At 37.3% G+C, this 20991-nt stretch overlaps 1 long non-coding RNA gene across 1 annotated transcript; it reads right to left on the reverse strand.

Annotated features, from left to right (window-relative positions):
* Positions 1 to 566: 566 nt before the first annotated feature.
* LOC121323133 lies at positions 567 to 19991 on the reverse strand. The gene is made up of 3 exons (XR_005951118.1): positions 19898 to 19991; positions 19421 to 19506; positions 567 to 653 (listed from the first exon to the last, which is right to left on the reverse strand). It is a non-coding gene; the product is annotated as an uncharacterized LOC121323133 (long non-coding RNA).
* Between the last annotated feature and the right edge of the window lie 1000 nt (positions 19992 to 20991).

Genomic DNA, 20991 nt, shown 5'->3' on the forward strand with positions numbered 1-20991 from the left:
TTCTAGATGGCTGACTTCTGTCTAACCCTGGGAATGAATTGTCTGGCCATCCAGTCCAGGGCACTCTGTTCCCTTTACACAGAGATCTCACAGGTCAGGAGGGAGATTTATCACCAAGAATCATTCTATCTCTGTGACACTGTTATAATGCTCTAAAAACTGTGGTTAAGTATGTTAAATGCAGTTGATTGGAAAGTATTTTAACACATCTTTACTTTGATCATTAAAAGAAACAGCTAGACCAAATCAAATCTGGCCAGATGGATTATTTGATTAGTTTACCGCAGTGAGATGACTACAGGGCATTTTCATGTATGTCTATTGTATAAATACTACATATTTTTTCTCAGCAACAAAAACTATGTAAAAACTATGTACAAAAATACCCCAAAGTTGCCATATCAACTATGTTATTTAGAATTGAAAAGGTATATGCACTAAAAAAGTCTGATCTATTGTTTCAACAGTACAGAAGCAGGGAACATCTGTGTAACAGAATATTACATTTTTCTTTCTTTGGCAACAAAATGATACATTAAAAATAAAAAAATGCAAACCTGATTGTTGTCTTGTTTTCCAGACCAACTTACCCTCTCCACCTCTCAGCTGGATCACAATTCCTTGTTTTGCATAGGTCTTTTGTGTTGTAGGCTCTGAAAGGCAAAATCATTGGGCAAAATTTAGCTACATTGTAAAATAATCTTTCCATCCCAATGTTTCTTTCCTGACTGAAATATTTTCCATTATCCTGCAATTACATCTTCCAAACCTAAACTAATTAAAGAAAAAAAGTCTCAATACCTAAATTGCTTTGCTAAATATCATTGTTATCTGTTGATATTAAACTACCGGGGTATGAAAGGAAATAACAAAGGATTGTAAAACAGACTTTTGTTTTGACTCCAAGAGCAATTTACACAGGGTTTCTTCTAGAAAAAAAACAAAAAACATGACAAGGTCTTTTGATATTTTTCAGTCTGAACCTCACCAAAGGACTTGGACTGCAAATGTGGCAATTATACCAGGTTATGCTTTGACACAGTCTCCATAGGCAAGTGGCCAAAGTGTCTGCAGTAAAAATATCCATGCCAGTTAACAAGCTTTTTTACTCTCCCAAGACCTAGAGAAGAAAGAGAACTGAGGCCTTGAAAAATGAAATAAAAAACAATGAAAAAGAGAAAGCAAGATGCCGCGGGTGTTTTAAAAAGCAAATGTTGTCAGCAAATTGGTCTCATCAAGCTGGTGTGTAGATATCTCGGAGATGCCCATGCTAACGTTGTACAGGGATGTATTATGGCTGTGGAGTCAGATTTTTTTTATTTTTTGCTAATGAACTGCTTCAATTCAGCAGCCTTTTCTGTACTGCAAGTACACCTTGCCTATTTAGCCCAGAGTTGTGTCAGCTTGCTGCTTCCATGGCTCAATCTTCGGCCTCATTTGTTTTAAAAACGCTGTCTTACAGGAGTCACCAGCACACAATGGCCATCTAAACTCATTAAGTAAATTCCGAAAGATCCATTAACAAATCGTTTTTCTTTAGCCAGAGATATCAAGTTTAATTAGGTGACTGTTTTTGACAATGTGCAAAAACAAAAGGCGTGCTCATATTTGAAAAGGCTCAGGTTCTGCTTAGGGCCTCACTGTTTCCACTGTAGATCCACTAATGACTTTAAAAACAAAACATTGAGAAGGGAAAGTGGAAAATCTGTATCTTAGACAAAAGCTTTCCTTTTAGGCCTCTCACCAGGTGATGTTCTGCCCTCATTATGAGACAATGGCCTGAAAGCCATGCAGATTGTAAACATCTATACTAACGGCTGTTTAAAGATCATGGAATAACATCGGTACAGTTCACTGTATTGTCAAGTTGGCAGAGACCACCACCAAGATATGTTATCTTGGCTAAAAAGGCTAGAACCAGTTTGTTTTTTCACCATGGTTTCTCATATTTCCTAAAAAATTGTATTTCTATTGACTGAAAATCAAACATGAATGCTTTTTTTATTATTAAATTATTGTATAACATACCCTGTGCTCCACTTTACAGGCTTGCTAAATTCTTCCAACATGCTAATTTTTTATGTATTGATGCATCTATTTCTTTATTTCTTTGTTTATTTATATATATATATATATATATATATATATATATATATATATATATATATATATATATATATATATATAGTGCCTATAGGAAGTATTCACCCCCCATGGATATTTTCAGTTTGTTGTGTTACAACCTGAAATCTTGATGCATTTAAGTGGGATTTTTTTTGTGTGTTGGATTAACACAACCTACTCAACACTTTGAAGAGGCAAGAGAATTTGTATTCTGAAATAACAGTTAATGAAATAAAAACCTGAAATGTCTTGGTTAGATACGTAATCACAGCGAGTCAATACTTGGTAGAACCACCTTTGGCAGTAATTACAGCTGTGAGTCTTTTGGGGTAAGTCTCTACCAGTTTTGCACATCTGGATCATGCAATATTTGCCCATTCTTCTTGGCAAAATTGTTTACGCTTTGTCAAGTTGGAAGGGGATTGTTGGTGGACAGCAAAAAGTCTCGACACAGATTCTTAATCAGATTCAAGTATGGGCTTTGACTGGACCACTAGGACATTCACTTTCTTGTTTTTAAGCCAATCCAGTGTCACTTTGGTTGTGAGCTTGGGGTCATTGTCTTGCTGAAAGGTGAATCACCGTCCCAGTCTTAAGTCTTTTGCAGACTGAAGTAGGTTTTCCTCAAGAATTTACCTGTATTTAGCTCCATCTATTTTGCCCTCTATTCTGACAAGATTCTCAGTCCCCGTCGATGAAAAGTATCCCCATAGCATAATGCTGCCACCACCATGCTTCACCACTGAAAGCACTACGCAACTGAGGGACCTTACAGAAACAGGTGTATTTAATCTGAAATCCTAAACCACTTTTATTGCACACATTTAACTTATTGTGTGAATTCTGAAGGCAATTGGTTGGACCTGAGCTTATTTAGGAGTGTCATAGTAAAAGGGGTGAATACTTATCTTATATACTTATATGCTTGTATTATAACCTTAATTATACTGTATCTTATTGTCTTAGTTACTTTTGAATTCATCAAAAGCTTTGAGAACTGTACCCTGTGTTTTAGTAATGCTAATATAGTATTTACATTTAAACAGGTTGAAGTGTACTTGTTGAATGGTTGTGTTTACAAACAGCCCAGACTAAAATTTTACAGTACATCCACTGCAGTTGTGTCTTTGTAAAAGCAATGCTCTCCATGTTGTGTGTTTCATCAGTATTTGTCATGACTTCCATTCACTAGATGATATGACAAAGCATCCACAAATGTCTGCAAAACTAGAATTTATACTTGGTGCAGGTCTGTGCATAGACCAGAAATAGCTGCATTTGGGCTGGACAGACCTCAAAGGAAGATGTACTGCTATTGTTCATAGACCTGCTGCATAGTTCTATGTAACAATACTCTAGTAATACTAGAGCTACATGATATTTTGCCGTCATTTATCTGCGTATAATAGAAATTGTACTATCGACATTTCTGTCTGAAATGTTTTGCAGTGATGAGTCCAGAGTGGTGAAATCCAGTAAAAGCAGAACTGATTGATCATGCAGGGAGTCAGTTCTGACTATCCTGCCGAAGCACTATTGTGGAGGTTTATGAACCAGACATACCTGTAGGAATACTTTTCTCAGGATCAGTGATAATGATAATAATAGTAAAAGTTATCATGGTTGATAATGGTATTTGGTGTTACATATCTAACATGTATTGTTCTTGTAATTTGAAATGTATCATAATTTATGTTTTATACAGTTTTGGGACATACATCCAATTGGAGTAGCTAATAATATCTCATTGGGGCCTAGTAAATCAAAAATTATATTGCAATATATCCAGAATAACTGTTAACTGTTTGCAATTTCTCATAATATCAACTCTACAGTACACACAGCTTGCTAAAATAGATTGCAATACAATTCACCCCCCCACCCTTTTTATGTACAAGAGTCTTACATAAATCATGAGATTAAACATGGATTTTAGAAAACTCTTGGATAATTAAGGTTTCTGAACTTGTGACCTCTTGATACAAATGAATTTTTTAAAAGACGGCCTGGTGATTTTACTAAATGTATGATTAATATATCATCCCTCTTCTTTTCTTCAGCAACTACTTCATAATTGATTAAGCAAGATCCCTTGTCTAGTTTGCTGACCTGGATGAACCTAAACTGAAGCAAAATAATGTCATACTTTTGCCTCTTTGTGATGTTTGTAATATCATTAGGAATCAGAATGACCATATTTTTTTTATAGGGCCAGTAAGGATGTAACTTTTGTGTGCTAAAATGTTACCTATTGCATCTAATTGTATATATCTTCTGCACTTTAAACAAACAAAACAAATATATATATATATATATATATATATATATATATATATATATATATATATGTATATGTGTGTGTGTGTGTGTGTGTGTGTGTGTGTGTGTGTGTGTGTGTGTGTCATTACGATGGTGTAATTAGCAGTCATTTTAAAATGTGACGGATGTGTGCTAAACATACACACACACACACACACACACACACACACACACACACACACACACACACACACATGCAGGAATACAGTCGGCCTTTCTAACCAAGGCTTAGCAGAATACAAAAAAATACAAAAAAAACACCATACCATGTATGTATGTATGTATGTATGCATGTATGTATGTATTTATAGAATGAGGCTGCAAATGGGACCAAGTTAACATTTTAAATACTGGTGACTGGTGCAGATGTATAAAGATTTGATATTGCACTTTATGATTTACCACTACATTAATCTTACACTTAGTACTTCAGCCTTATACCTTAGGGGTTGAGAATGTATAACTTAAAGTCATGCAATATTAATCTAAAACATCATTTGTCTTTTATTCTTTGAGGTTAAATGGTTATGGATTATATTTGTTATACACTTCTGTTAAGTAATTTCTCTTTTTTTCGTAAATATTTGCCTTTTCTAATGCTGATACTAATGTAAAACTGATACTTTGGGGACAGAATACTAAGCTAAAGATTTGCCTTCGTTTGGAAAGAATGTGTTATGTGAAAGGGGAAGGAATTACTCTCCTATGAAACAATGAGGTTTTATTTTCTGTAATATCATTTAAGTCACTTGGGATTGAGCCTCAAGATTTTATCTTTTTACCTAATCCTAACTGGGAAACAGCGCCTGTCTCCTGTGCTTCAAACACAACAAGCTTCGGTGATTAATTTGGGTGGAGTAACCCTTGGGGTTACCCTTAACGTGACTTCACAATTAACATGCAATAATACACAATATAAATTCAACCTGAATTGAGAGATTATTCAATTACAGTCAAACACAAACAAAAACATAAAACACCAAGAAACAGATTTGCTAAGCAATATGTATTTTATGTAGTACCTGCTTTTTATTATATTATTTGTGGTCTTTATAGACTACACAATACAATTCTGTCTGCCTTACTGCAATATCTTACCTTCACAAGAACCAGTAATTTAAGACTTTCTTCTATATAATACACTAAACCATCATAACCTGTCTCTTCCCATTTAGTTTATCCTACAACCACCACATACTGATTTGGCTGTGTGTGGCTTCCTCTATTGCCATTTATTACTCCGCTCGACTCCTGAAATTCTGTTTGCAATTTAAGCCCACAAATTAGAAGCGTAAGTCATCTGTTTTTTATAATCCCCCTGTCAGGACTGGAATCACATTGGGAGCTCTGCACTAGGTCTGGGCTCAAGGCTTTCCCACCTCTCTGACTGGCTACACAGAGTGAGAATTGAGCAACACTGACAATCCCTTGGAGGAAAAAAAAAAAAAAACCTTTTAAAGTTTTTTTTTTTTTTTTAGTTCAGTATCACACGCATTTAGAAATAGTTTTACAGTACAGTAGTGCATGACTACTTCCTTTCCCATAGAACAAGTGTAGGTGGATGTAAAAATGACAGAGATGAGAATTATATATTACCTTCATGTGTAATCCACAAAGACTAACAGATGTGCCCAGATAGCAAACAACAATAACATGTAACATTAGATGTAACTTATGGTACCTGCTTTACCTTACCATGTGAGTCTAACCGTTGCTTATATATATATATATATATATATATATATATATATATATATATATATATATATATATATATATATATATATATATATATATATAATAAATTCTTTTGTGAACAAAACTGATAAAAGAAATATAATAACAATACAGAAATACAACATACTATCAAGACTATTACAACAAGATACACTAAACTATTAAAACTACAACATCAAAAAAAGATTGTACCTTAATTCATTGAATGAAAGTCATCTTAGGGAGAACATAATATGCATTTGATCTTACTCAAACAACTTTTGCCATCATATATTAACGGTGGCTAAGTGTCGACGAGTCATAGATCTTTCCAAAAGAATGAAATATTGAAAATACATGACACGGGGCGTGGACTTCACATTATAGGATACCTATGCAATTACCTTGTAATGTTTCTATTAAAAATGAGCAACATAACTTGAAACCAAATGAGCTTTCTGCAAAAAAAAAAAAATTCTTAAACGATAAACTAAGCACTGTGCTCTTTTTACAATTAACATCTGTGCTCCATCTTGATGCAGATTCCACTTCCTACATACCCCCCAATCGCAAAATCACAGCCTCCCCTTCCCTACTTCCACCTCCTTAGCCCCCCCCCCCAATATAACAATTGTCAAAAACATAGTAAATTAAACTGAGAAGGAAGTGTTGTTACAAAAATTTACAATGATAATGAAAAAAGCCAGAGGAAGAACACTGCATATCAGAAATCAGACCACAGTTAACATATGTACTCCCTCTCTTCAGTTATAAATTAAATAGCGAAGTGGCGACAGGAGCTCTATCAGCAAGCAGCTATCCCAGCAATAAGGTCACGTGATCTCTCCATGCATGTTTCTTTATAACACTCATCTTTACTGAAATTCCATAAAACATGCTGTTATTTACTCACATTTGAGCCTAACATGCCTGCATAATTCCTGAATTCCCCCTTCCCTACATAGATCATGCCAAAGCTTTTCTTATAACAGTAAGATTAACTGAATTAAAATGCTGGTGCCACTTCATTACTGAAATTGATGCTGAAGTATGTGGTTGCGCAAGACTGACATTATATGTATGTGACCCCTTTTACTGGCAAGGAACAAAATGATGAGTTCAAGTTCATTTGTGTAAGTACTTTGTGTGGTGCCTATATCGTGTGATGCAAATATTCTGGAAAAGGAATTTACTGACGTTCCTGTAACTCAACTCACACAAGGCCAAGATCAATCTGTCAGTGTGCTGCTGAACTCATTTCTAATACTCTGTTTTCACTTTGAAAAGGTGCAACACATTAAACCGATCCTCTTATCCATGTGCGTTCTGCATCTATTCAAGCTATTTTCTTAGTTGAATAGTGTTGCTTACCAGATTGAAATGGTGGTTATGGGGATTAACAGTTTTAAATCTCTGCCTAGCACACCAACATCAAGGACTGTCTAAAGTATTGTCCCATCAGTGACGTCTTAAAGTGAATGAAGAAGAGGCTGGATACATGATTAAGATCATGGAACTAAACCTTTAAAACAGATCCTCTACAGGTTAACTTAGCCACTGTAGTGTACATCTACCCAATAAGGTAGCTAACTTCCAACGTGTATTTGTATTCTCCTTATTGTCTAGTTTTAAACTATTACTTTACTTTATTCTTATAACTAGGACTAATAACATACAAACCCCCAGATATATTCTACATGTCATATTATCTAAGGAATTGTGTTTGTAAATAAAATAATTTACTTGCTGGTGTCAACAAAATTGCTTGCTGATGCCAGCACAAACTGACTGAACCATATTGCTGATAACTCTTAAAAAAGTGCCATACTACTTAATGTATTTCTCAAGTTTGCATGAGTAAAATAGACAATGTCTCATGTTCCCAATTATCATTACTTCATAACTTCATTATACAGAAGTTATACAGATGCCACTATCTTCTCTTTATTCACTGGAGAGGCAAACCCTGTGTTTTCCAAAGGTGAAGCAGAAACACTGGTGAACAAAAACAACAACAGCAGCAAAAAGAAAAAAAACAAAAAAACAGTTATGACTGAAAAAAGCACAATATTAATTATGTAGATGAGTGATTCACTTCCGTCTTATTAAACTGCCCTTGTTAATGTAATACTTGTTAATAGACCCGCTGCAGTCTGAAGATCCCTGAAGGGCTTCTGATTCAAATAAAATGACTAGCTGCAGCATTAGAAGAATGCCAAACTCTCCCCTTTTCACCAAACTGTGCTTTAATTGACTGGTGCTGTCTTTATCACTGACTAGAAAAAAAGATTCATCAATTTTGTACCTTCCAGAGAAAATAGCAGGCTATTTATTTAGGTCTTCTAATTAGAAGACAGACAAATTAAGACAAAACAAAAATGAATGGGCACGGGCCCTCAGTAACGTGATCGCAGTTCTCACAAAAGAATGCTGTGACGAATCTACTTTGACTGCCTAACAAAGCTCTTCAACTTTGTTTTTTTAAAGCTTCTTACTCATTAGAGGTGTGGATAGACAATGTTTGAAGCAGGTAAAAAGAAATAATAAAACATATATTATTATTATTTATAGAAAGGGCAGGGTTTCTATAATATGCACGTGCCATTCAACTGCCTTAGCTTCGACATATAGTAGGCTGGTGGTGGGAATTTTTCCAATTATTTCCCAACACTTACCACATTCTCATTTTAGCGAGACTGGCCAAAATAATCATGGCTGGGTACTTCCCATTTTCCTCTGGTATCCTTCGTGGTGTTTCGTGATCTCCAGTTTGTTCATACCACACCCATTAATCAGCTAAGTGTTATCTTAACCTAACCTTAATGCTGTTGTTATATATTTTATATATGATTAGAATGCCTTATTGATATAACCTGCCACTATTATTAATAACAATATAATATTTTTTTATAACACATTTATAGATGTATTATTCAAAAGGATTCCTAGCTTTGGAATATGGGGTGGTAACAACTCCACATCCACCAAAAATACTTAGTAAATTTGATTGATATCCAAAAAAAAGACGCATATGGATTCAAACCATCGTAAAAACAGTTACGCTGAAGAACCTCTTGTTTTGTGTAGTTTCAAGTAAATACTAAATACATGGAACTGCCCATTTCTTTCTAGTGGAGTGCCTAGGTATATCATCAGCTGCTTCTTATTAGCAGATACTCAAATTCAATCCACATAATGTGCTGGTGCAGTTTCAGATACCTGAGAGTTGGAGGATAAATTATTGTCCACTGGTAGTTTTGAAGTGAGCTAAATACCTCTGGGTCTGGGACTGGCACAGCCACAGAGAGTAAGCCACACATTGGTTGTTGTTGGTGCTTGTGCTGGATTAGAAGGTTCAGTTCTGTATGAACTTTTACTGAAACCTTGAGTATTGGAATATAATAATTCCATTCAGTATTAAATGCTAAAATGAGAAGATCAAACTCATTTCACTAGTGAAGCTAGATTTAATGGTGTACAAGCTGGTGCAGTGACCCACTGTGCCACCTATTTCAATAAGTAACATTGTAGTTCATCATATTGAGAAATTCATAGTTAATAATCTAATCTCAAAATTACAAGTTAAGTCTACTGTATGGAATTGCCTGGCTTTGATGCAAATCAATTGACCGTACTTTCTGAGACATCTAACATGCCCCTTTTATTGTTAGCGGCTCTGTTTTGTACTTTGGAGACATGATTACTGCATGTGATCACCTATTATATTTGAACTATTATATATAAATGAGAATGTAATCTGGGCGGTATGGTGGCATGTGGTTAGTGCTGCTGCCTCACAGCTCCAAGGTCCTGGGTTTGATTCTGGCCTCAGGGGTCTGTCTGTGTGGAGTTTGCATGTTCTCCCTGTGTTCACGTGGGTTTTCTCCGGGTAATCCAGTTTCCTCTCAGAGTCCAAAGACATGGTGGATTGGCCTCTCTAAATTGCCCCTTAGTTGCACTGCAATGGACTGGCATCCCATCTAGGATGCAGTCCTGCCTTGGTCTGTTGGGTGAGGCTCCAGCTCACCGTGACCCTCTATAGGATTAAGTGGTTACAGATAATGGATGGAGAATGTATTCTTACTGTTGTAACATTTCCACAGTTCTTGTTTCTCCCTTTTGGTTTTTGGTTTTGATCCTATAGATTCTTATTTAGTCAGTTTTTCAATTCCTTTGTATTGGCATTGTACATTCTCAGAATTTTGGTGGGAGTACTGAGGGTTATATATATATATATATATATATATATATATATATATATATATATATATATATATATATATATATATATAATATAATAAGTTCATATTCATTTTTAAACAACACAAGACTAATGTTTTAACTTAAGAAGAGTTCAGAAAACAATATTTGGTGGAAGAACCCTGATTTTCAATCACAGCTTTCATGTGTCTTGGCATGCTCTCCACCAGTCTTTCACATTGATGTTGGGTGACTTTATGCCACTCCTGGCGCAAAAATTCAAGCAGCTCGGCTTTGTTTGATGGCTTGTGACCATCCATCTTCCTCTTGATCATATTCCAGAGGTTTTCAATGGGGTTCAGGTCTGGAGATTGGGCTGGCCATGACAGGGTCTTGATCTGGTGGTCCTCCATCCACACCTTGATTGACCTGGCTGTGTGGCATGGAGCATTGTCCTGCTGGAAAAACCAATCCTCAGAGTTGGGGAACATTGTCAGAGCAGAAGGAAGCAAGTTTTCTTCCAGGACAACCTTGTACTTGACTTGATTCATGCGTCCTTCACAAAGACAAATCTGCCCGATTCCAGCCTTGCTGAAGCACCCCCAGATCATCACCGATCCTCCACCACATTTCACAGTGGGTGCGAGACACTGTGGCTTGTAGGCCTCTCCAGGTCTCCGTCTAACCATTAGACGACCAGGTGTTGGGCAAAGCTGAAAATTGGACTCATCAGAGAGTCCAATTTTCTTGGTTGCAAACCTCAACCTGGCTCTTCTTTGCTTCTCGAAGGGCTTTTTTCTAGCTTGCACGACTTCAGCCCTGCCCCTAGGAGCCTGTTTCAAACAGTCCTCGCCGTGTACTTCACCCCAGCTGCCGTTTGCCATTCTTTTTGTAGGTCACTTGATGTCATCCTATGGTTGCTGAGTGACATTCGAATCAGTTGGCGGTCATCCCGGTCAGTGGAGAGTCGTTTTCGCCCTCTGCCGGTCTGTAGCTTTGTTCTCCCCAATGTGTGCTGCTTGACCTTGTTCTTATGAACCGCCGTCTTTACAATTTTAAGGTTGGAAGCAACCCGACGCTCACTGTATCCCTCTGCCAGTAAAGCCAGAATCGAACCCTTCTTTTCCTCACTCAAAACTTTCCTTTCCAACTCTTTGGGCATGGTCAATAGTTATTTTTTCACTCCAAATACTTTTGAGGTACTACTAGCACTGTTTTGCCATCCAGCTGGTTCTATTGCGAGAGGATAGTGATGACCACAGGAGTGGTTTTTACTTTTCCTCGTTAAATTTTTCCTCGTTAAATAAGATTTGGTTCAGGTGATCCCCTAATCAGTACCTCATTCAGTAGAATGAGGTGTGCCTGTGTTGGAATTCAACAGACACTGGAATGGAATGGCTGCCATACATGTAGAGATGCTGATTTAAGAAAAATTTGCAGTGGTCTCTTAATTTTCAGACTTTTCCAGAGTTGTGTGTGTATATATATATATATATATATATATATATATATATATATATATATATATATATCCGCGATATATATATAGTGGGCTTATTTTTTAAGTCTGTTGACAATTTAAGTTAGTGAGTCCTTAATGGTGTGTGTGTTGAGCCGATTTATAATGGCTTGATCCTTTTGTTTAAAAAATTATAACAGGGCTGCAGAAAATGATCCTGACCAAAGTAAACTCTAAAAAATTTCCAAATTTTAGCCTTGACAAACATGTCACGAGATGGGAGGAGGTAAAGATAAACTGTCTGCAAAATCCTAAGATTCTCCGGGTGCTGGTGAGTAGCCTCTAGGTCAGATAGTTTTTGGAACAGGTAGAAATCGAGTAGTGAAACTTATATCACACTTGAATTAAATTTTAAGTAGCTGCTCTGTATTGTACATATTGTGCACGGGGGGAGGTTGGGTTTGTATAACCCCCCCCCCCCACTTCCCCACCCCCCACACATGTGAGTTAGTTTTATAAAATGTCTGTACAAAATCACAGTTTTAGGGGGGTCAGAAATTACAACTGCACATCTAGTAGGCATTTTTCTAATAAGCTAACATCAGAAAAATGGTGATATATTAAAATTATAAATCCTGCCAAAACAAGTTTGCTTTAAGTATACCTGAACATACTAGGCACAGTGGCAATTTGTTGTGATAAGTGACCTTTTGGACATAAACGTATGGTTTTTCTTGATCTTGCATTGCATCATTGTATGGTACTACTAATGCAGGACATTGGCCAACTCTAACAGTTTAGTTCATCAGACACTCCAATGTCATGAAATCAAAACCAAAGAAAATAATAAAGAGCAAGGCATTTTTGGAGATATTAAGTTAAACTGTGGCAGGGCATAAGAAGTATATGCCATATCAAAAGCCAACTTTCCTTCTCTCCTAGGTGCCAAATATATTTGATTAATCACTTTTAAAAGTACCATGACATCTGCACTTCACTGATATTTGCACAGGTTTATGATATATTTTTGTTAGATTTACAAATTATTCTACAGGGGGTATCATGTGGTATTATGTCATGAGCTAAATAAATAGCATAAGCAATAGTATAAGTCATGGAACTTTCAATCAGACTATATATATATATATATATATATATATATATATATATATATATATATATATATATATATATATATATATAAATGTAGTAAAGATCAGGCCTTTATTTAAACTTTATAATAATAGAAGTGCAATTCTCAACCTAAATGAAAAATATACATTTTATCCTAAAATGACCAAACTCGCTTATCTGTTCATGCATGTCCAAATTAGAATGTTTTCCAGTATTTAAAAGAAAAATCTAATTCAATGAAATTGACGAATGTGACGAAGGGGACGTTTAAGTTTTTCATTTGATTATTATATTTTACGTGTGGGGTTCTTTTTGCACATTTCATTTATATTTTTGTGTTATTAAAAACTCACATGTATTTATATGTTACGTTTGAGTGCATTTTGGATGTGTGTTTGTATTTCTTTCGTTTTTGTTTCCCACTTCCATGGACACTGGTTGCCTCGGAGAAAGGACGCTAGGTGCTTAATGAACCAGATTTCATACAGCTGGGGATGCTTAGACGCTGCATATAAGCCAGAAAGTGTGGACTATAAGGGAATCAGAATGATGGAGAAGCATGGAGAACACCTATAGAAGCCCGACGAAGCAAAGAGAAGACAGACAGTGGCGAGAAGCGGATCGTGAGGAGATTGAGAGACCATCAGACCAGACCGTGAGCAGAGCAAACCAATTGTAGCAGATCCAGTAGAGAGAGATGCAAGTAAAACAACATACCCGAGAACAGACAGCAGCAGCTGAGCAAGCAAAGCAGAGCAGCAGCAGCAGACGAGAGAAATGGAGAAGAATCGACTGTAGCCGAGCCAGCAGGGAGACGCAGCCGGTGCCTGCCAAGAGCAATAGCTGAACCACTAGTATCAACGGGTCACCAAGATGGAACCAAGATACGCAGCTGGCGAGCGACTTCATGGTTTATGAAAGTTAAGCATACCGCCTGCTTTGTGAAATGATCGAGCTATGGACCTTTTAAATGTATTTTAGATTTTACTTGTTTATTTTATGATACAGTACAGAACAATTAATTTTAAATATTGTTTTATGCTGTTTTTAGAAGTTTATTGTACAATTTTCTTCATGTAATAATTATATCATAATTAAACTAATATAAGTGACCCACAGGTGTGGTAGGACAAGGAGTACAGGCAAGTATAGTCTTTTCTAAGGTTTGTAAGTTATTATCAATGGTTCATCGCCTAGTTTGCCAAATTGCTGGACCTCTTCATGGGTTGCTCGTAGATACTGCCTCAGGTAGAAAATGAGGCCACAAGCAAGAGATATGCTGCACGGCAGAATGTGAAACAGCATTTATACAGGAACTAATGCAAACCCTGATCCTTGCTTTTGCTGACTTCTCATTGCCATTTTTGTTTATACAGTTGCCAGACAACATGGATCGGGGGAGGCATTGGCACAATGTCACAGGAAAAGAACACAATATAGTATACACCTGCAGAAGCCTGCACCCTGCAGAAAGAATATAAATTATAGCTCCTTTAAAATCAATTTTTGGGATTAAAATGGGCAGTAACTGAAAAATGTAAAGATTACTTGATGGGAGCTAAGTGCATTGCATATATGGATGGCAACCTGTTAGCCCATCTTCATATTGCAAGATTAAGGGCTCTTGCCATGTCCATTTTGCAATTAGAAATGGCAGGGTAACACATACGCGGCCTCCACTTTTTTAGCATAGTCAGCAGCCCTTCTTCATGGGGGAGCCTTCGGTCCCCAAGTATAAAGATACCAGTCTAGCCTGGTTGCAACAATGGAAGGAACTAGAAGAGCAAGATGGAATATTATGCAGAAAGTTGCTGGACCCAAACTCTCATGAGGTATGTCTACAAGTTCTCTACAAGTACCATACCCACATTAGCCATCTGGGGGTGGAGAAGATGTTGACCGTTATCAGAAGAAGCTTCTTTTGGCCAAGGATGGAGAGAGATGTTTCGTTCTAACCCAATGATACTTATCAGTATATTTTAATGTTTACTGATTTGTTTACCCGGTTCGCTTGGACTATACTATACTACGGATCAGACTGCCCTCACAACTGCTCGGTTATTGTGGCAGAATGTTATTCAGCCATTTGGGTGTTCGACTATATTTCATTCATATCAGGGTCCACATTTTGAGTTGGCTGTAATCAAAGTGCTGTACCAGTATTACGTGGTCCACAAGAGTAGGACTACCCCTTATCACCCCCAGGGGGATGGGTAATGTGAGCGTTTTAACCAGACGTATTAAGGTTACTTGGTACTTTAGAAGTAGAACAATGGAGTAGGTGGCCAGAATACTTACCTGAGTTAGTCCACGCATGTAATAATATGGTATATGAGACTACCGATTACACACCATTCTTCTACATGTTTGGGAGACATGTCCACCTTCCCACTGACATATTACTAGGCACCACAGAAACCAGTAGAGAAAGAGGGTTAGAGGAGTGTGTTACAAAATATTATACAAGATCAGCTAATGATTATCAAAGAACAGAGGAGTGATCAAAACGAGCCGCAGATCAAAGGCTAGATATGATCATACTGCAAGGGATAGCCCATTGCTGCCTGGGGAAAGGGCATTGTTGCTTAATAAAGAAGGGGACAAGGGAAATTGGTCGATAAATGGGAAAGGCAGCCACAGGTAGTGGTAGGTCAGACTGACCCTATGCTCCCAATGTACTGGGTGAAGCCCGTAGCTGGACAGGGTGCGATTAGAGTTTTGGACAGGTACATGCCGAGACCCTGTATTTTGTACCCAGGGGAAGTGCAGCAGGATAGACTGCCCCCTATTCAGCCACAGGTAGAAGAGCCCCTTGTACCTATGTGGGACTACCTCTTCCCGCAAGGGTGTGCTGGGGATCAGGATCACCCCCATTGAGGAGATCCAAGAGAGAAGGTCAAGGATGGCCTCTTGCAAGGTATCAGTAATGAGTATGATTGGTGTCACTGCGGATAGTGTCAAAACCTAACGGGGAAGTATGTGCCAGGTGACGAAAGGGACAATAAATTTGTATATATATAGACTATTATATTTTATGTGTGTTGTTTTTTGAGGTTTTATTGTACATTTATCTTTGTATGTTATTAGAAACTCACATGTATTTAGAGTGTTGTTTTTGAATGCATTTTGGAATTGTGTTTGTATTTATTTCATTTTGTTTCCCCCCGGACGACATTCCCAGGGACACTGGTTGCCTAGGAGAAAGGACTGTAGGCACTTAATGAGCCAGATTTCGTCCAGATGAGGATGCTTAAAGGCTGCATATAAGCCTGAGAGCAAGGACTGTATGGAATCATAAGCACAGAGAAGCATGCAGAATCAAGGAGAAAGCACGGAGAAGCACCACAAAGCAAAAAGAAGACAGACCGTGGTGAGAAATGGATCATGAGGAGAGTGAGAGACCAATAAAACAGACCATGAGCAGACTGAACTGATTGCAGCTGAACCAGTAGAGAGAGACGCAAGTAGAGCAGCATAGCCGAGAACAGGCAGCAGCAGCTGAGCATGCAAAACAGAGCTGAAGAGACAGAGAAGTATTGACTGCAGCCGAGCCAGCAGGGAGATGCAGCCGTGGCCACAATTAAACTAGTATAAGTGACCCTCAGGTGGGGTAGAACAAGGAGTACAAGCAAGTGTTGTCTTTTCTAGGGTTTGCAGGTTATTACCGATGGTTCATTACTCCTGATCATTTTAGTAAAAGTATAATGACAGCCTCCTTCATTGTACTTAGTTCTTTTACCAATTCAAAAAAGAAGACAGTATTTTGGAACTGGTTTTATATAAATCTATTTTTCAACAAAAGCCCTTTTTGTTCTCTTAGCAAATAAATTGCAAGAATTCATTAAGAGTAGCTGTTTTTTGGGGGGAAACTGTCAGCAAAGCCATGGTGGTACCCAATAATTTAATTGGGTCATAAAGTGTTTTTTAACTGAAGCAGTCAGTTCTGGCTTAATAAAAGGAAAACTAAGTCTCCATCCAGCTATAATAAAACCCTTAGTGTTAGCTGTGTGGAAAAGATGTATAGCCCTTTCTCACCTGGATAAAAGTCAGACATAAAAAACAATGATATGTGTACCTTTAAGTAATGGCAGTGAGATAGTATTACAAGAGCCTAAAACAATCCAAGTGAATGCAGCTTGAGCCAAGATACTTGTTATTTCAAAATGTTTCTTATTATAAGAGATTTCTTAAACGGATCCAATAAGCTCCAGTGTTGCTCATTGTGAAAGGAGCTTGCTGGCAATACTATGGCAAAGGTGACTTGGCCTACAAGAACATTGACAGCTTTATAGGCTGTGTGCCTCCAAGTGAAATGTTGGGAAATGATGCTGGCTATTGTCCCAGTCATTCAGGTAAAACAGCGGGTTCAGTCTGTGCTCATGTTAACTGAAACAATCTGGCACAACAAACCCACCTTGGGCCCAGTGAAGTGGAAAGCTTAAGTGTAAGTCAGGCCAAAATGGGGGAGGGGGTATTATTTACCTTCGGAGTGGAACTTAACATCTGGGTTCCCATGTGTAAAAAAGTATTTATGTGCCAGCTTTGAGGCCTTTTATTTTTCATAAGTTGGCCAATGTTGATATGCTTAAACTGCCACCTCAGAGAACAATCTGTATAGTAAAAATGATTTAGAGCCATTAAATATTGCAGAGGGTGTGTGAACATAGAGATAAAAACACAAAATGAGGGGAATATAAAATACATCTATATGGCTAAAGGACAAAACATACTGTTATAAACCAACAGTTATTTAATTTCTGGATGTGTAAAGCAATTTAAAGCAATCCCAGATGTAACTTTGATATTAACATACAAATTCCAGAGAATAATATGTTTTCGAGAAATATTGCTGTTATAAGTTAATTAGTTTGTTTTTATCCCAATGAAATAAAACTTTGACCAAAAGTCTGACCACTCTGCAACCTTTACTACAGTTGTTACACAAGCATATCACATACTAATTTGCATGGTTCTCATTTAAAACAGGAGCATGCTGAAACTGTATAAAGTGACACCCTCCACCCTCAATACAACTGTTAAATCAGTTGGTAATAAAGATGAAAATGTTGCAAAGAGGGTGTGACAGGAAAACCCTGTCGCTGGTGCATGTGTGCCTTTGTGGAAGAAGCTGTGACGTGCAACAGGAAATATGTTGTTCAGCAACTAATTGAGCAGGTAGGTTCCTCTGGTGCTGAGTTGATTGGGAGGTCCTGATTGGCTGGGGGTTGCACCCAAGGAGACTGAGCGCAGCTCAAAAAGGATGTGCACCACAGCTTGAGGCTACTGCGCGGCCATAGCCATACAGATGGGCGCCGAGCGAAAGCTTGCTGTCTTGACATCGAAGAGGAGAGCACCTGCTTCATGGAGAGAACTACTATACAAAACCCTTCCACTCCAAAATGGTGCTCGTGAAGGTATTGCCCAGCCAAGACCGCTTGAAAACGATCGTTTGAAGAGGCCGTGAGAATGAAAGGACTCTGGGAGCACAGAAGTAGGTCAGTTTAAGGGATGTTGATCCCAAAAAGTTTAGAGAGGATTTGCATAGAGTAGTAGGTTCCTGAAGCAGGAAGTTACTTTAAGCGGGACTGGCACTCGCCTTGTGTGGCAAACTTTTATTTTTTAGCTTTGCTTTCTTTTCTTTATTAAATGTGACACAGGCTACCATTGCTGGTACCCTAGTGTCAGCACTTATGTTGAATTTAATCTGTGCGCCTGTGTGTCGTGTCAACACCCAATGCTGGGTCTCCGTCACAGTATTATTCAGTGACGACATATGTAATGTCGTCAAGTTACAGTGGGCAAAATGCATTTTTAAGAACTTGATTAAAATTATTTTCAAATATTTTTTTGAAATAATATACAACTTGCAAAGCACTCATGACCCCCTTACTTAAATTCTATCAAAATAAAGAAATTGAAGTCCTCTCTGTCCCCATCCATCCAACACCAACAAAAGGCACAAAAATGGCTGTACTATGTAGCCAAATTACTTTTTGGATTTTATTTTGAGAGAGAGAGAGAGAGAAATGAGAAGACATGCAGGTCATATTATACCACTAGAAAAAATCTGTGTTTAAGTTTCACCCTTTTGTTAATTGTTGCTCAAAATTAACCCAATAATTCAGACACATGGATCATCTAAAACAGTATCATCTACAATGGGGCAAAACTAAATGTAACTAATGAGCTAAATAAAATTTAAAAAAAAAAGAAAAATAATTATGAATAAAATCTGATAAAAATTAAGATCCCAAACAAATATTACAACCTGTATTACAGAACTGCTTCTCCTGCTTCTCTCTTTTGATGCTTATTTTGTGGGTGGACGCATCAAAGTGTACCTATTTTTAAAGGTGGCAAAGCAGTTAATGACACTATTGTGACTTAGCTGCCCAAGCACTTCACCCTCAATTAATCAGTTTAAGTTTTAATTTGTTTGTTTGAACTGGTAAAATCTTCATTTCTCACCGGATTGGCCTTCGGCAGAGCTGCTGGCATTGCCTCTCTTGAAGAATTTCCGTATATCCATCTAACGTTAGTCCTTAGCTAGACTGCTGTTGAGAAATTGAGAATAATACAATGACATTGTGATCAACACAATGTCACCTTTTCTACACATGACCTACTGATAATTGTTTTGCAATGACCTACTGAATGAAAGCAACTGAGTATGAAAAGATATGTGCGTGATGTTACGTCATCTGTCTCATTTATAGCCTGGCACAGATAGCAAAACTACATTAAATACAACATTAATTAGACATCATCGCCACATAACTTATGTCTAATTTAAAAGACACCGTTAACGTTACCGTTAGCTAGCTCGCAACGTCTGTTACTCTGTAACTTACAGGCAGCCTCACATAAAAACGTATTGGTTAACAAAGCTTTGATTATGACCAAAGTCTATAGTAGTGAATACTCACTCTCTCTGTTCTAACTTACCACAAATTCACATAGTAGCCTATCTGCATGAATCCGTCCTGTCAGAGCCTTTTCCTGCCCGTTTAATGTTAACTAGCAGTCTCAAGCCACAGAAGTTGCTAACGTTAACCAAAATGTTAGCTACAAGTTGGCCTATCAGTCCCCAACGTGTGCAGCAGCCTCCCCCAGGTCCTAGTGCCCGCCCTTTAAAGTGTTTAAGATGCGATGGAATGATTGACGAAAAAAACAAAATCACAGAGAAACTATATTTACTGATATATTGATTTATTGGGGTGGGGGGTGGGGGGCTAATGAATATTTTAGGGTGCTAAAGCCCCCCTAAAATAGGCCTAGTGACGTCCCTGATTTAAATTGTGTGGATCATGTCATATAAAAACAAAGCATTTTTAAATTCCCTTTTTATTGAATTGCAGGAAAGGTGGACTGTGCCAATGAGGAGAACAACCAACAACAGCAGGTATGTATATGCTTGCTGCAGTACATTTAAAAGTATACCTATATTGAACATCAAGTTGTACCCCAGGTTTTAGCTTGATCCCATTTTAAAATAAGTCAAATTATAATAATAAAAGGGCTTATTTATTTTCCTAGAAAACATTAACTTTCTTGTAGCTGTTTGGATTTATTTTATTATAGTAAAATACATCTGTATCCAGGAGCACATATATATATATATATATATATATATATATATATATATATATATATATATATATAATATATATATATATAAGTAGAACTGTACCAACCAAACATGATTTTGTCTCTTTTCCAAATATTGCCCAAGGGGCAGTTTAAGCTAGATATCCAGGGTCATTTTAAACGCCTGCCAAAATATTACACATGTCAATTAAGGATTCCTGAAAAACACCCATTACATCAATCTCAGCAGTGGTGTAATTATTTTCTTCTCTGGAATGCCATCCTGTGAGTCATTGCACCGGAGTGGGATTTCACTGGAAAAAGCCCCAAATAACATTTTATAAGTGAAGAATAGGCGAAGGCCCCTGCTTCTCTGATTATTCGATTAGACAGAAAACAAACTTTTGTCTGTTCCTTGTTCATTGACAATAGCAAATTCAAATCAGGAAAAA

This window comes from Polyodon spathula, chromosome 11, assembly GCF_017654505.1.
Source record: "Polyodon spathula isolate WHYD16114869_AA chromosome 11, ASM1765450v1, whole genome shotgun sequence".
In the NCBI taxonomy this organism is placed as follows: domain Eukaryota; kingdom Metazoa; phylum Chordata; class Actinopteri; order Acipenseriformes; family Polyodontidae; genus Polyodon; species Polyodon spathula.